Source organism: Onychostoma macrolepis, chromosome 17, assembly GCF_012432095.1.
Source record: "Onychostoma macrolepis isolate SWU-2019 chromosome 17, ASM1243209v1, whole genome shotgun sequence".
Classification (NCBI taxonomy): Eukaryota; Metazoa; Chordata; class Actinopteri; order Cypriniformes; family Cyprinidae; genus Onychostoma; species Onychostoma macrolepis.
This window is the reverse complement of record NC_081171.1, coordinates 25,560,262-25,576,419: the sequence shown is the minus strand read 5'-3', so window position 1 is coordinate 25,576,419 and position 16,158 is coordinate 25,560,262. Positions and strand designations below refer to the sequence as shown.

Below are 16,158 nucleotides of genomic sequence, written 5' to 3'. Positions count from 1 at the left end.
ACTTTTTAGATAAGATAGTGAGAGTAGCAGTGGATAAAATGTGTCACCTCCTTAATCTACTGTGTTGCATTTTCATGTTACTATATTTTTAGAATGTTTCCATATACGGCTGTCTGTGATTGAGAGCTTTGCATGAGAAAGTTTTTTATTTTTATTTATTTATTTTTTTACTCTGCAAACTGTTGTTAGCAACACAAAGTGCATTTTCTGCATGGTAGGTAAAGTGAATTTTATTTTAAAGAAAATAGATTCAAGTCTAAAAATAGTGAATTGTTGGTCATATTAATGTGTAAAATACATGTTAAAAATCAATTACACTAAATGCAACAATTTTACTAAAGTGGTAGATGCTTTACAGTCATTTGTGTCAGTGGCTCAGCTTATAGTTGTGAGTATGGGGTTGTGCATTTAATTTGTTTTCTTGTTTATGTGTCACAGATCGGTCAGACTTCCACGCCAGCCAATCACAACGTACACCATCACCCGAGTATTAATGAAAGGCACCTGGACACTATCAGCACCTCATCAGCACACCCCAGCTCACACCTCGCCACAGTCAGACGTCCGATCTCGTTCATACTAAGTGGATTCCTTCCAAAGCATATCCAACGATTACCTGTTGCTAACCTGAACCACTCTTCCATCTCAAGTGGTCACCTTTTCCGTAGTATTACTCTGCTGTTCAATAAATCATCCCAGTTTTCACCGACTCTCTGTGTCAGATCTGATACTGTAACAGAATGTTATTTTTAACGAAAAAAAAATTATAATAATAAGTTGCTCATGTTTTCTCAGATGATGCAACTTATCCCTTGAAGTCACTACTAGACTTTTTGATGTCACATTTTTCATAGCCCTATTACAGCATGTCCCTTGAATATTTATAAACATTTTAATATATAGGCTGTCACGGATCCGTCTAGCACTCCTACCCTCGTCATCACTGAGCACCCTCACCTGAACCCTAATTACCTGCAACTGCATCTCATCACCACTATCATTAACTCCAACATAAAAGCACACGCCACTATTCACTCGAGGTCCGATCTCGTAACCACTACATGGACTCTACAGCCAAGTCAAACTCGTTGAGTGTATACCTTTCAAGATACTTACCCTTATGCCTTACCTCCTGTCTCTGCTCATTGTGTCCTCCTCTCCTCCCAGATTGTCAGTCTCCAACTTACGTGTGCATCCCGTGGATTCCTTCGTCTCGTCCTCCCCGCAAGTCTGTGAATATCAAGATTGTTTATATCATCTTCACCTCTCATCAGAGCTTACTTCAAATCTCTCCTACTCACCTCCTATTGAAAGATCATTGTTCCATTACCTCAACCTGTTCAATAAACGCTCTCATACCAACCTGATCTCACAGAATTCCGTGTAATGTTCACGGACTTAATTAACCCCGAATCTGTGGTGGCATCACGGAATCGCCGAAAATTCCGTGATGGGCTCACAGAAGGCATCAGCCGTGGTCCATGCACGGATTCACTGGTTCAACACCAGCGCTGCATCGGACCACGTAAAAAGAGTGACTCCGATGCAGTTATACTTTCACTGGAGTACCTGACCCCACCCCTACCCTAAACCTACCCAGTTCTGAACAATAATGATGACGATAAATTTCCCAGTATCGCGTCGGCATATTGATGCTAAAGGTTTCCGTGCGTGGAGCACGGCTGATGCCTGTCACTGACTTACATTGGTATCACTTCTGTGAGCCCATCACGGAATTTTCGGCGATTCCGTGATGCCACCACAGATTCGGAGGTTAATTAAGTCAGTGAACATTACACGGAATTCTGTGAGATCATGTTGTCATTCACCTCTGTGTCTGGTCATATACAGTGAGGAAAATAAGTATTTGAACACCCTGCTATTTTGCAAGTTCTCCCACTTAGAAATCATGGAGGGGTTTGAAATTGTCATCGTAGGTGCATGTCCACTGTGAGAGACATAATCTAAAAAAAAATCCAGAAATCACAATGTATGATTTTTTAACTATTTATTTGTATGATACAGCTGCAAATAAGTATTTGAACACCTGAGAAAATCAATGTTAATATTTGGTACAGTAGCCTTTGTTTGCAATTACAGAGGTCAAACGTTTCCTGTAGTTTTTCACCAGGTTTGCACACACTGCAGGAGGGATTTTGGCCCACTCCTCCACACAGATCTTCTCTAGATCAGTCAGGTTTCTGGCCTGTCGCTGAGAAACAAGGAGTTTGAGCTCCTCCAAAGATTCTCTATTGGGTTTAGGTCTGAGACTGGCTAGGCCACGCCAGAACCTTGATATGCTTCTTACAGAGCCACTCCTTGGTTATCCTGGCTGTGTGCTTCGGGTCATTGTCATGTTGGAAGACCCAGCCTCGACCCATCTTCAATGCTCTAACTGAGGGAAGGAGGTTGTTCCCCAAAATCTCGCAATACATGGCCCCGGTCATCCTCTCGTTAATACAGTGCAGTCGCCCTGTCCCATGTGCAGAAAAACACCCCCAAAGATGATGCTACCACCCCATGCTTCACAGTAGGGATGGTGTTCTTGGGATGGTACTCATCATTCTTCTTCCTCCAAACACGTTTAGTGGAATTATGACCAAAAGTTCTATTTTGGTCTCATCTGACCACATGACTTTCTCCCATGACTCCTCTGGATCATCCAAATGGTCATTGGCAAACTTAAGTCGGGCCTGGACATGTGCTGGTTTAAGCAGGGGAACCTTCCGTGCCATGCATGATTTCAAACCATGACGCCTTAGTGTATTACCAACAGTAACCTTGGAAACGGTGGTCCCAGCTCTTTTCAGGTCATTGACCAGCTCCTCCCGTGTAGTTCTGGGCTGATTTCTCACCTTTCTTAGGATCATTGAGACCCCACGAGGTGAGATCTTGCATGGAGCCCCAGTCCGAGGGAGATTGACAGTCATGTTTAGCTTCTTCCATTTTCTAATGATTGCTCCAACAGTGGACCTTTTTTCACCAAGCTGCTTGGCAATTTCCCCGTAGCCCTTTCCAGCCTTGTGGAGGTGTACAATTTTGTCTCTAGTGTCTTTGGACAGCTCTTTGGTCTTGGCCATGTTAGTAGTTGGATTCTTACTGATTGTATGGGGTGGACAGGTGTCTTTATGCAGCTAACGACCTCAAACAGGTGCATCTAATTTAGGATAATAAATGGAGTGGAGGTGGACATTTTAAAGGCAGACTAACAGGTCTTTGAGGGTCAGAATTCTGTGTTCAAATACTTATTTGCAGCTGTATCATACAAATAAATAGTTAAAAAATCATACATTGTGATTTCTGGATTTTTTTTTTTAGATTATGTCTCTCACAGTGGACATGCACCTACGATGACAATTTCAGACCCCTCCATGATTTCTAAGTGGGAGAACTTGCAAAATAGCAGGGTGTTCAAATACTTATTTTCCTCACTGTATGTTACATAGGCATAATCCTAATTAATTTTTTGTTCAGCTCATTGCTCCTGCCTAGAGAACAACCTGAGTAAAAAGTGACAGTTCTTTTTACTCTCCTCTGTTTGAGTTTTGCATCAATGGCACTATCGGAATAGCAAATCAAAATGTAACAAGGTTTGGGCCATTTTTATAGATATACAGACTAACAGGTAGACTAATACATTGTTAATTTCATAAACAGCTTACACTTTATTTTACACGTACTTTACTAGTAAATTATGTATAATTAAAAGCAAAGTAACCCTAAACCAAAACCTAATCCCAACCCTAACCCTATATTAAGTACACATTGTTAGTTAATATTACTCAGTATCCAACTGTATAATTACACTGTAATAAAGATAACATTAAAATGACGTGCAAACCATAAATAAATTAAGTCAAAATATGAAACGACCATTAAAGGGATAGTTCACCCAAAACTGAAAATTCTGTCATCATTTACTCACCTTCAAGTTGTTTCACACTGGTATGAGTTTGACAGAATGGCTACTGTTAACTGTTTGGTTACCAGCACTCTTCAGAATATTTTATTTTGTGTTCAACAGCTGAAAGAAATTCATTAAGTTGTTTGGAACAACTCAAGGGTGAATAATTGATGAGTTTAGGGCTACAAGAGATACCTTAAACTACCCTCAGTCTCCTCACTAGTATTCTTTCCATCTTCTACTTCAACTCTAACTTCAGTAATGAGATCTTGAATGGAGATTCTCCTAAAGCTGATTTTGTGAGCTGTTGCTCTGGTACGTTATGGAGCTCGGACACAGCTGTCAGTGCAGCTGAGAGGAGGGGAGAGAGGGGCTCCTCATTCTGTCTCTTGCGGTCTACATCGATCATTCTCCAAGGGGAGGCTGTGGGAGCCCTCTCTGTGAACCCAATCAAAGGGGGTGTTCATCGAGAGTGTCTGCCAAAAAACACATTCATGCCTGGGTTAACCTCCAGCAAGCACAAACAGTAACTTACCATTCTTCAAGCTCAAAGTTATCTAAGCAGCACTGATATTTTAAGCAAAGATGTTGTTTAAAAACTAATGAGCAAAACTAACGAGTGCATAACTAATGAGAATATTATATCAAAAATAAAAATTTTTGGTAACACTTTATTTCGATAGTCCACTTTAGACATTCTCCTAACAGTAAGTAACTTTGCAACTACATGTCAACTAGCAGTTAGTAGAGTATTAGTAGACTCCCTGCTTAATATCTTCTAATACTTTATTTTGATGGGTCCACAACATGCTGACTATAAGAAACTTTGCAAGTACATGTCAACTTATTCTACTAACTCTAAACCTACCTAACAGTCTACTCTGAGAGTTAGTAGACATGTAGTTGCAAATTAATGAGAATCAGTTAACATGTAGTTACAAAGTTACTTATAGTTAGTAGAATGTCTAAAGTGGACTATCAAAATAGAGTATAACCAATTTTTTAAGAGGATGTTTCCTTTTCCTTTCTTTCTTTTTTTGCCAATTTGCATAATTTCAAAGCTGTTTTCAAACTATGAAATGAAACCGATACTTTTTGCAATGCTTGACACAATTGTTAATCATGCACATGACATGCCTTTTTTTTTTTTTTTTTTTAACAGCAAACAGTCTTAAATTTGGATTTTGTTAGCAGTTTTGCTCTAATCCCCTGTCGATTTCTGACTCTGATCTACACTGATTTCATACATGGCCATTCTGCAATCCAACTGATGAAAATCTGTCATAGCGAAAGTTTGAGATTATTGAGAACACACGCACACACACACACACACACACACACACACACACACACAAATGAAACACTGCGGTAGTTGTACATCTGCAGACCTACTGTTGAAGACTCCTATCTTAAAGAGTAATGCTCTGTCAAGACTGTACTGCAGTCATTCACAGTTCCTATTTGTTTCGGGACCTTTTGCTTTCAATCTCAAACGAACTGAAGTAGAATGATTATATTGCCCTGTGGTGATCATTCTGCTCTTTAGCCTTGAAAACTCCTTGGTCACTTCAGCAGTTTTTTTAGGTCACTCTCCGACTGCATGGCAGATGGGCATTGAATGAGTTTTATGACATTTGTTTCAGTCTGAGCCAATGATTCTGCATACTGCAAATCTATTCTCCTTTCATCAGCAACATCTTCAAGAAAACAAATATGAACTGTCATGTTTTTACTTGTGAGCAGTGACTTTCTTTCTCTGTACTTTCCATTTTTCATTATTTGAAAATGGCCATTCTTGAATTCACTGAAAAAAGGAACCTCTTGGGAACCATTGATGAGTTAAAAAATGAATAGGAAAACTGTTTCTTTGTGTTTAGCTGTCAGTCAGTCATATCTTTGCTACCTAATCGTTCACAGATGTTATGCCATATGAGTGGCAGGGATATTTCTTCCATATCAGTGGCAGAAAAGGGATAAGGTACATCTCATTCTGCAATTGTGTCACTCAGGATGGACATATCAAATGTATATCGTAACTCCGTGTCAAGAGAATAAATCATCCCATCATCTTTCTGTGAAAAAAAAAGCCTGATAGCAAGTGAAAAATAACTTTGTTAAATAATTGTAAACAATAGATTTATTACGCAATAGAGTTCACAATAATATATAACACTTACCAACACAAATACCACAAACTTAAACATTAAACCACTTAAACATTACATGTTTTACCATAAGACAAATGTGATAAAATAACTTGCTTAGTCTGCCAGTGCACTGATAGATGCTGTCTTTCACTTGCTGTCTTTTGTATAATAGGTTCAAGGATAACAGAAAGAGAGTTTATAACAGGGATCCTCAAATCTGGCCCATGAGATCCACTTTCCTGCAGAGTTTAGCTCTAACCCTAATCAAACACACCTGAACATGCTAATCAGTGTCTTCAAGATCATTAGAAAATCACAGGAAGGTGAGTTTGATCAGGGTTGGAGCTAAACTCTGCAGAAGATTGGCCCTCCAGGGAAAGATTTGAGGAACCCTGGTTTATAAGAACATTCCACTCAACATAATTACATACTGGTAGTATGTATAACCAGAAGTAAACTTAGAAAGGTAGCAATTCAACCCGATCTCATGAAAGTGCGTATAAATAGTACGCCAAATGAAAATAAAAACTTGTGGTATTGATATGCAAAAATGGACTTTGGCGTGTATATGCTACGCGATGGGTTGGATTAGAGTTCTGAGGTAGATGCGTATCATATGTACGCGAAAACTGCGTATCATATGCACAAGAAAACTGTGTATTATATGCACGCCAAACACGTTCGTATCATATATACGCCAAATTCCATTCTTGCGTATCAATACCACGAGTTTTCATTTTTATTTGGAGTACTATTTATACACATTTTCATGAGACTGGGCTCCCTTTCCCCTATAGACTATCATAGTAAAGGGAACAGCATTTCTGTTTGCTTAAAATAAAGCTGATAAAATAAACTTTCATTATACATAAACATGTAAAGCATACTTTCACTAGCAGGAGTCCAGAGTTATTTCTGAATCATCTTGCACTCAGATATGTATTCTTGTCCAATCAAATATGCACTAGAATGACTATTTCCCCTCAATACCACCTGCCACTAAATAGCATTTGTAAAAAGCAAATCATGGTTTGTGACTGTAACATATGCTGTGTTCAAGCCATGTCCTAATTACTGTGTGAGATGACAGCTTTATGTACTTGAATTTGTCTCATAATGCCAAATTGGATTCATATTTAATAACAACATTAATTAATTCATTTATTCATTTATTTATGTATGTTGAAAACTATTTAAGAAAAAAAATCATTAGGCAACAGTCTCTATACTAAAATTGTACATTAAACATATTAAAGGGACACTTGACTCCAAAAAATGACAATTTTGTCATCATTTACTCACTCTCAAGATGTTCTAATCCAGTATGAGCTTCCTTCTTCTGCTGAAAACAAAATTAATCTATTTTGAAGAATGCTGGGAAACAAACAGTTGATGGTGGCCATTGACTTATGTCAAAAAAGGGATACTTTCAACTGTTTGGTTCTTTAAAATATCTTAATTTGTGTTCAACAGAAGAAAGAAACTCGGTCACACTTTATATTAGGTGGCCTTAACTACTATGTACTTACATCAAAAAATATGTACAATGTACTTACTGTGTTCATACTGTATTGCAAAACACTATTGCTGCTATTGAGGTGGGATACGGGTAAGGTTAGGGACAGGTTTGGTGGTATGGGTAGGTTTAAGGGTGGGTTAAGGTGTAAGGGATGGGTCAACAGAGTAATTATAAATGTAATTACATAAATTAATTACATATGTACATATAGGTATTTCAAAAAAATATATATAAGTACAATGTAAAAACATGTATGTACACAATAAGTGCATTATACCAAATTATTTATTCAAATGTAAGTACATAGTAGTTTGGAATACAGGTTTGGAACATGTGGAGGGTGAGTAAATGATGATGATGATGATATATATATATATATATATATATATATATATATATATATAATTTATTTATTTTTTATTTGAGGGTGAACTGTCCCTTTAAAGCATATTTAACAACTTGTCTGTTTGTACTTTTGCATCACTCACATACACTAGTCTGGATTTATTTTATTTTTTTCTTTTACAGACAATAGCAGAGTGATAAAAAAAAAAAAAAAGGTAAATGTCCCAAGTTATATTAAATATCAGTTGATTATTCTTGGAATAGCGCCTGACCCATCAAATTTAAGGGCTGGAATTGACTGTTGTATGATTACAGTTATGATGACAGTTATGAAACACTTAGAAACATAATATAAATAGACTTTTTCACAATCAGTAGTCATGCTGTTGGATGGCAGTTTAATGAATAGCTTCTAACATTAATGTATTTCATTTTAGATTTTATTTTATTATTCTTTTTTTTTTTTCTTGGTGTAAAGACCTAACATGCTTTCTATGTAGTGTAAGTTAATTGACACACATCTGCTCAATCTCTGAAAGACTAATCATGTAGGTTAAGTAAGGGCAAAGATAATCCGTATAGTCTCAATTCAAGTTGATCCGACACAATCGGACATCCTGCGTGTAAACGCAGTCAACCCAGATCGACCATTCCCTGCAAAGTGTAATTATGTAGCTTCGGCTAACGTACATATAATGCGTAAATCCGGACGCCTTGGCATGCGCCATACGTCCGTCTTTGCATTACTGCGATCCCGATAAGCTTCTCGGAGTTGTCCCTGCAACGCTCGATGTCCGTTCTGACTCGTTTGTGCCATCTACAGATTTGCACAGCTCTGGAGAGCTCCTGATCACCGTCTATACGCGTCCGATACATGTTTCAACTGACCTGCGCTAATCGCAAACCATTCTTTTTAAAACTATAGGCTCAATCGTTTTCCTCGAGGTGTTTCTGGATATCGCTTTAGTTGCGAACGGAATTGCCTGCACGTTAATGGATTCACTATTAAACAATGGAGAAACAGACAGCAACTGAAAAACGGGAATAAACGGGTGGCGTTCGGAGAGGAATACACAATTTAACGAGAGATCTGGGATAATTGTCTGATCTAGAAGTGCGTGTGGTCGTTTTCAGCTCAACTTGGTGGAAACTACACAAGGATGGTGTGTTAGGACTCGGATTTCAGCGCAGTTCGGTGTGCAAAAGAATGCACCCTGCTCCGTTTCTCCTTTCTTTACATGACACAAGAAAAGAAGATGTATTGAAACCGCAAAGGCTTTAAAACGCCTCTGTTTAGAATTAAGTGGAATCAAGGCGAATGGATACGTTTCCAATGTTTAAGGTAGGTGAAGGGCTTGTCACGCTGATTATTGAGCACCTGTCATTTGTAAAATAATGTCAAAACCGTTGCTAACACATCGACACGGCTTTTAGTGTTTTTACATCAGTTGAGTCGTTCAGTCGATTACAGTTGTACAGAAACTCTGCATTTGACGTGCTCGTTTTAACTACATATCACCATCGATGCTGAAGAAGGGTTTCTTGCACTTCCAAAAATGTTTAGATATTTTTGATAAGGAAAGTTGTGTCTACTAAAAATATACGAGGTGTCCATTATTGGTCCTTTTTAAACGTTCCTTGACAATTCAGGAATTTCAGTATGCTTCCCAGCATAATTGCCAGCTGAAATTACTCACTGTTCTATTACTGCTATTTGATTTTCTGACCACCTAGTAGGTTTCACGCCTATAATTCTGGTGGTATAAATGTTTGATGGGACTTATGTTGTTTGAGAGGTAAAATCTGCCTCATTCTGAAGGCTTATTAATAATTGCTGCTTTTCATTGTGTTATTTCCAGTGCACAAACAAGCAATATATAATTCACATCGTGTTGTGTACATAGTAAGCTTATGCAAACTGATACCGTTTGTACTCACCTGTGTTCATGGGAGTGGTAGTTGAGTTTCTAATCATGGCTGCATACTTCTTCTATTGCACTTGCCACAATGCTATTATAACCTTGTAAAACATATAATTCACATGCACTGGGTGGCCATCAAGTGGCACAATACCACCCGAGTTCACACTGGCTCAGATAATTATAGTCTTTGCAAAACACACCACACAAGTGCGCAGAGGAACGGAGAGACTGGGAGATTTCAGTACCACGGACAGCACCTGAGTCTAGTCTCACTTGCTTGCCATTTGCATTGCACAGATATCTACCAATAGATTGCAAAGATGCCACTTGAATGAGAAAATTGTTTTATGGCACCTTAATGAGACTCTCTGGCAGATGTCAATGATGATTGGGAAGGCACAAAGAGCATTCACCTTGAGGGCCAGCTCATGCAGCGTGTCAGTGTCTGAGGAACAGATTCATTAGATGAACAAGCTTCTAGCACAAAGCCAATTTGATTAGGACTCACGTGCACTGCAGCTCTAATAAGTCCCCTCCCTTTGTGTACCTGCTCTCAACCTTTCCAAATATAACTGAGAACAAAGGCTGCAATTGTCAACAGTAGTGAAATATAACAGCAGATCAAGCCTTTAGAGTATTGATTAGTGTCTTGTATTTATAGTTCCAATGTATAATATTTAACTAAATGTTGAAAAATATTACTTTGCCTCTGATGTGAACATGTTAATGCACACAAACCCGAAGAAATGCCTCAAGATTATACCATCAAATGGAAACCATAGGGTCAGGAAAGTTAGGAGAGTTCAAACCAATGGTCAGCTTTTAAAGCCACTCCACCTCTCAGACAATTGCTTCCAATTGGCCTCTGATTAACCTTACATCCACCTTCTTAGCTTAGACTTAGCCACTTAAAAGGCTCTCATACCATTCCAGAGGGCTGGACAGATGGTTTACCATTTTTTCATGGGCTGCTCGAGCATAGCAGGACTCATGTACTTGCCCCCCCCCCCCCTCCCGCCGCCCCCGCCCCCGCCCCCGCCCCATCCCTTCAGCTGGTGTCAGTGTAGGACTGTTGACACAAATTTCCCAAGGTGCCACCATCATTTGTATGCCAATGTGCTCTGAACTGCTCAGCCTCATTTGTCTTCCCTATATCTAATATATGCAGTTAAGCAGTTATTCTATAGAAGGCGATGCAAATGGTGTATCGAATGGTGGTTTCCATTTCAAAAGTTAATTCCGTAGTTCAGTAATATGTGAGGACGTGCGTATGAGGTCACTATGTCTGATTGAAAATTTCAGTTCATCTGCTCCTTGCTGTACTGCTCATCTTGAGGAGCTGACATTACCTAGACTAAGACTGTGTAATCTCTGTCTGTCGGGCAATTATAATTTGAATTCTCAGAAGACAGAGATTATGCAAACTCTGAAAGGGCCCTCCAGACGAAGATTCATCTAAAATCTACTATAAAAATGCTGTAGAGACCTCTGGGTGCTTAACTGACGTCCACTCAATCAGAGGAACGGCGGGCTAGAAGTGCTGCCAACCTAATCTCTGTGACTGGCAGTAAAATACTTACATTGCCTTAGCCCACAGGGGATTAGGGAAATTTCCCTAATGAACTTACAGTTAAAGCCTCTCACCCACTGGACCCAATTTACAGAGCCCTCTTTGAAGCACCCTGGATCCTGCATATAAATGCATCAGTTTGGAGTGAGCATTATGCCAGTGCTCGAAGATATCTTTGCAGGACTGTTATTTATTATTTGTTTGTTAGTTTTATAAATACTTGAAAGAAAGAGTTAATTAATGAATAAATAAATAAATAAATATGCATGCGTATTTATTTAGAATGAAATATATATAATATATTTATTTTAATATATATATATATATATATATATATATATTACTATAGTAACTATAGTATTGTAGCTATGTACTATTGTACATGTGGTTACGTCAATTAATAAAGTAAATAAAGTGTTCATCTGAGAGTGGAACAATCAAGATTTCCATTGATGTATGGTTTGTTAGGAGAGGACAATATTTGGCCGAGATACAACTATTTGAAAATCTGGAATCTGAGGGTGCAAAAAAATCTAAATATTGAGAAAATTGCCTTTAAAATTGTTCAAATGAAGTCAATGCATATTACTAATCAAAAATGAAGTTTTGATAGGAAATTTACAAAATATCTTCATGGAGCATGATCTTTACTTAATATCCTAATGATTTTTGGCATAGAACCCAAATTCCGGAAATGTTGGGACATTTTTTTAATTTAAAAAAAATGAAAACTAAAAGACTTTCAAATCACATGAGCCAATATTCTATTCACAATAGAACATATAGAACATAACACATCTTTAAACTGATACATTTTACACTTTTATCCACTAAATGAGCTCATTTCAAATTTGATGTTTGCTACAGGTCTCAAAAAAGTTGGCACGGGTGCAACAAAGGGCTGAAAAAGCTAGATATTTTGAAAAGATTCAGCTGGGAGAACATCTAACAACTAATTAAGTTAATTGACATCAGGTCTGTAACATGATTAGCTATACAAGGAATGTCTTAGAGAGGCAGAGTCTCATAGAAGTGAAGATGGGCAGAGGCTCTCCAATCTGTGAAAGAGTGCGTAAAAAGATAGTGGAATACTTTAAAAACAACATTCCTCAATGTCAAATTGCAAAGGCTTTGCAAATCTCATCATCTACAGTACATAACATCATCAATAGTTTCGGAGAAACTGGATAAATCTCTGTGCGTAAGGGACAAGGCTGAAGACCTTTGTTGGATGCCCGTGGTCTTCGGGCCCTCAGACACACTGCATCACTCATCAGCATGATTCTGTCATTGACATTACTAAATGGTCCCAGGAATACTTCCAGAAACCACTGTCAGTAAACACAATCTGCAGATGCCAACTAAAGCTCTATCATGCAAAAAGGAAGCCATACGTGAACATGGTCCAGAAGCGCCGTCATGTCTTGTGGGCCAAGGCTCATTTAAAATGGATTGTTTCAAAGTGGAAAAGTGTTCTATGGTCAGTCAAGTCCAAATTTGACATTCTTGTTGGAAATTACGGATGCCGTGTCATCTGGGCTAAAGAGGAGGGAGACCTTCCAGTGTGTCATCAACGTTCAGTTCAAAAGCCTTTATTTTGTGCATAAAATTGTACAATTTCTCGGTTTAAACATTTGTTATGTTATCTATGTTCTATTGTGAATAAAATATTGGCTCATGTGATTTGAAAGTCTTTTAGTTTTCATTTTATTAAAAAAAAAAAAAACAACAACAACAAAAAAAAAAAAATGTCCCAACATTTCCGGAATTCCAGTTGTAAAAGAAAAATCTATAATTTTGACAATGTATTTTTGGCTACTGCTACAAATACACCCGTGCAGCTTAAGGTTTTGTGGTCCAGGGTCACATATTTCTTGAGAATTTCAAAATTTTTATTCCTATAATTCTAATTAAACAATTTTCTATTCTGTTTATTACATCAACATCACAACATCTGAATGAGAACAAACCTGCTGTTTAGGGGCCAATCTGAAACAGCTTTGCCACATTCTGTAAGTATTTTGTCATCATCTAGCGTCTTATTATAAAATGAATGTGTCATGACCAATAATACTGCCTTCTGTTGAAAAATATCATGACCATCAGAGTTGATAATATTTTCTGGGTTCTACAGTGTACAGGGTCAGATAGTGAGGAAGATACAATCATTTTTTATAGCCATTGTGACAGAGGAAAAGACAGTGTGTGTATAAATGCCTTTAACTGAAAATTGAGTGTTTAATCTTGTGATTTTACATTGTTGATGCACTATTTTCCTATTTTGATAATGGCAAGTTGCTTTGACACAATCTGTATTGTTAAAAGCGCTATATAAATAAAGGTGACTATAAGTGTGTAGCAGTGTTTTGTGCAAGTCTAGGTATACTGTCTGTGTGCATTGTCAAGTCAACATTTCAAGTTGTCAAATGCATTTACACAGCAATACACATTGTTTCAAAGCAGCTTTCGAGAACATTATGATGGTAATGTTTCAAATATATTTTCAAATACCTTTTTACCTTGTAGTCAGATTTAGAAGATATGAGCTGGACAATAATATAGTACATATTTAGTAACCATAAAAACGATCAAGCATTGAGCTATATTGCCTGCATCTGGACAAAGCTGGACATACCTTTTCAGTATATCCAACAATTGTGGGTAAATCTAAAAAAAAAATAAAATAAAAAACATAACACCATATTTAGACAGTGTGTGCATTTTGCAAGCATGTGCAAGAGCGAGTGTACTTGAACTTGAAGATCAGCAATAAATAACTTAATGGACTCATTGATTGGTGTTTGAAAATGCTCCCAGACATTCCTTAATTACACAGAACAAAAACATCCGCTTAGACTGCTTTCACTGCATAATAAATGATAGCATAACTATTATCTATTATTTTTATGCCTAACCAAAACATTTAAATCATCGCAATTGTCTTGCTGAACATGTTTAAGTGTGCAGGCTGACTATGAGAATTTTAATATCTTATGGTTTGATATATGTAAGTATATGGCATATGCATCCGGAAACAAGCACAGGGTCATTTTCTTTTGGTTATGCCACAGAAAGAAGTGTGTTCAGGATATCACATGAACTTAAACCTTTGATCTAGATCCTGATGCTAAATTGGATCCAGTGAGGTGGCCCTCAGCATAAGCCATTTACTGTTTTTCACTGTCCATTAAAAAGATTGTGATCACTTTACTTTTGGGGAAATGAACTGATCTTGGGTCAGATGTGATGATAAAGGCGATGATGAAGAAGCGGCTTTTAAGAGCTGATTTCTGACATAGGCAGAAAGTAACTGGAGCAATGGCACCTCAGGGACAGTGAATGGAAAGGAGCTAGGCCATGCCCTGCAGCCACACACTGAATTAGAGACCCCTCTAGGGACTCGGGGGAGCAGTTCTCATCTTACCGTGAAATATAAGAACATCATTACTCCCACCCACGATCAGAGGTTCCTAAAGAGATGAGGCCTTTGTGCTCACGTTCAGGCATGGAATGGAGTCGGGTTTATAACTTCATTTCTCCATTTCCCCAACATATAAAAGGGCCCTCAGGCATGTGCTATTTGCATAACTAAGAACTATGTGCACATCTCAGTTTTTATTTTTATTTTATTTATTTTTTATTTAGTTGTAGTTTTAGTTTTAGTTTCAGTTAACAATAATAACCAGTCAGCATGAAACTGAAGTTGCGATCTCCTTTTCTTCCATAATTGACTTATCTGAATGAAAAAAATAAAATAAATATATATAATATATTTAATCGTTTGACTGTTGTCGTTCACTATTGCCGCGATTTCACGGTGACTTTAAAATAATTCAGTTCATTAGACAACCATTTTGGTAACACTACAGGTAAAACCGAAAGCTCTCAAACTCTAAAACAGTTTGTTAAGTTCATGTTTCAACAACATTTACAATTTAAAATAAGCAATATCATCTGACAATGTTATCATAAAATCAGCTTCTTTTGCTCAAACAATTTTTCAGGCTGGTCCTGTCAATATGCATGTGTGTTCTGCAGTAAATATTTATGAAAAGACAAGCTTTTAAATACTTACAGTCTGTATAGATGCCAACCTCTGCATGTGGTAATGGGAAGCCCTATTCCTTTGTTATATTCCCTCAGGGATCCTTGTGTACTCATGCTTGAGTTCATAATGTCCATAGAAACCAATGTACTACAATGCCACCAGGGTTTTACAGCACATAAATGATCACACTAAAAATAAACTGAATGTTTAGACAAGAGGCCAGAGTATCATATGTGGTTTTATCATCCAGCCTTGGGCAGTTGGATCCAGCTACATTTAACGTTAATGTGTAGATTTGTATCAGAGCATAATACACCAGATATTTATGCATAGTAAAGACATCAGATGTTTTTGGACACTGCCTTTCTCTGGTCTCACATTCTGAAGGATTATAGGAAGGGGGGGCTGTAGCCCCTTAGGAAATTGTTGAAACAGTTTCGCTCTACGGACCGAAAATGGAGAGCTACTTGTAGAGCGGCAGGGCGATAACATTCAGGCTCAGCTGGGGACATTGGCTCTGTGAGGCTGTAATTTAGAAAGGATCCAAAGCTTATCAGTCGGCATCCTGGTGTTGGCGAGGAAAAAAAAAAAAAACTCCAGGGATGAGTCACTCTGAGAGGGAAACATAGCTAACAACATATACACACATAAGCTCTGTTCCAAAACCTAGTGAGCTGCATTGCTGTCATTCTAAGGCAGCATC

General features: G+C 37.8%; 1 protein-coding gene across 2 annotated transcripts in view; it reads left to right on the top strand.

Moving 5' to 3' along the window:
- Positions 1-9,185: 9,185 nt before the first annotated feature.
- Positions 9,186-16,158, top strand: part of LOC131522739 (leucine-rich repeat and fibronectin type-III domain-containing protein 2) — a 126,649-nt gene continuing 119,676 nt past the window's right edge. Inside the window, exon 1 of one of the 2 annotated variants that reach the window (XM_058748405.1) lies at positions 9,186-9,257. The gene's annotated coding sequence lies outside the window, so the exon portion shown is untranslated. Of the gene's footprint in view, positions 9,258-13,395; positions 13,420-16,158 lie in introns of those variants that run through there. The other variant, XM_058748406.1, reaches the window with a different exon arrangement.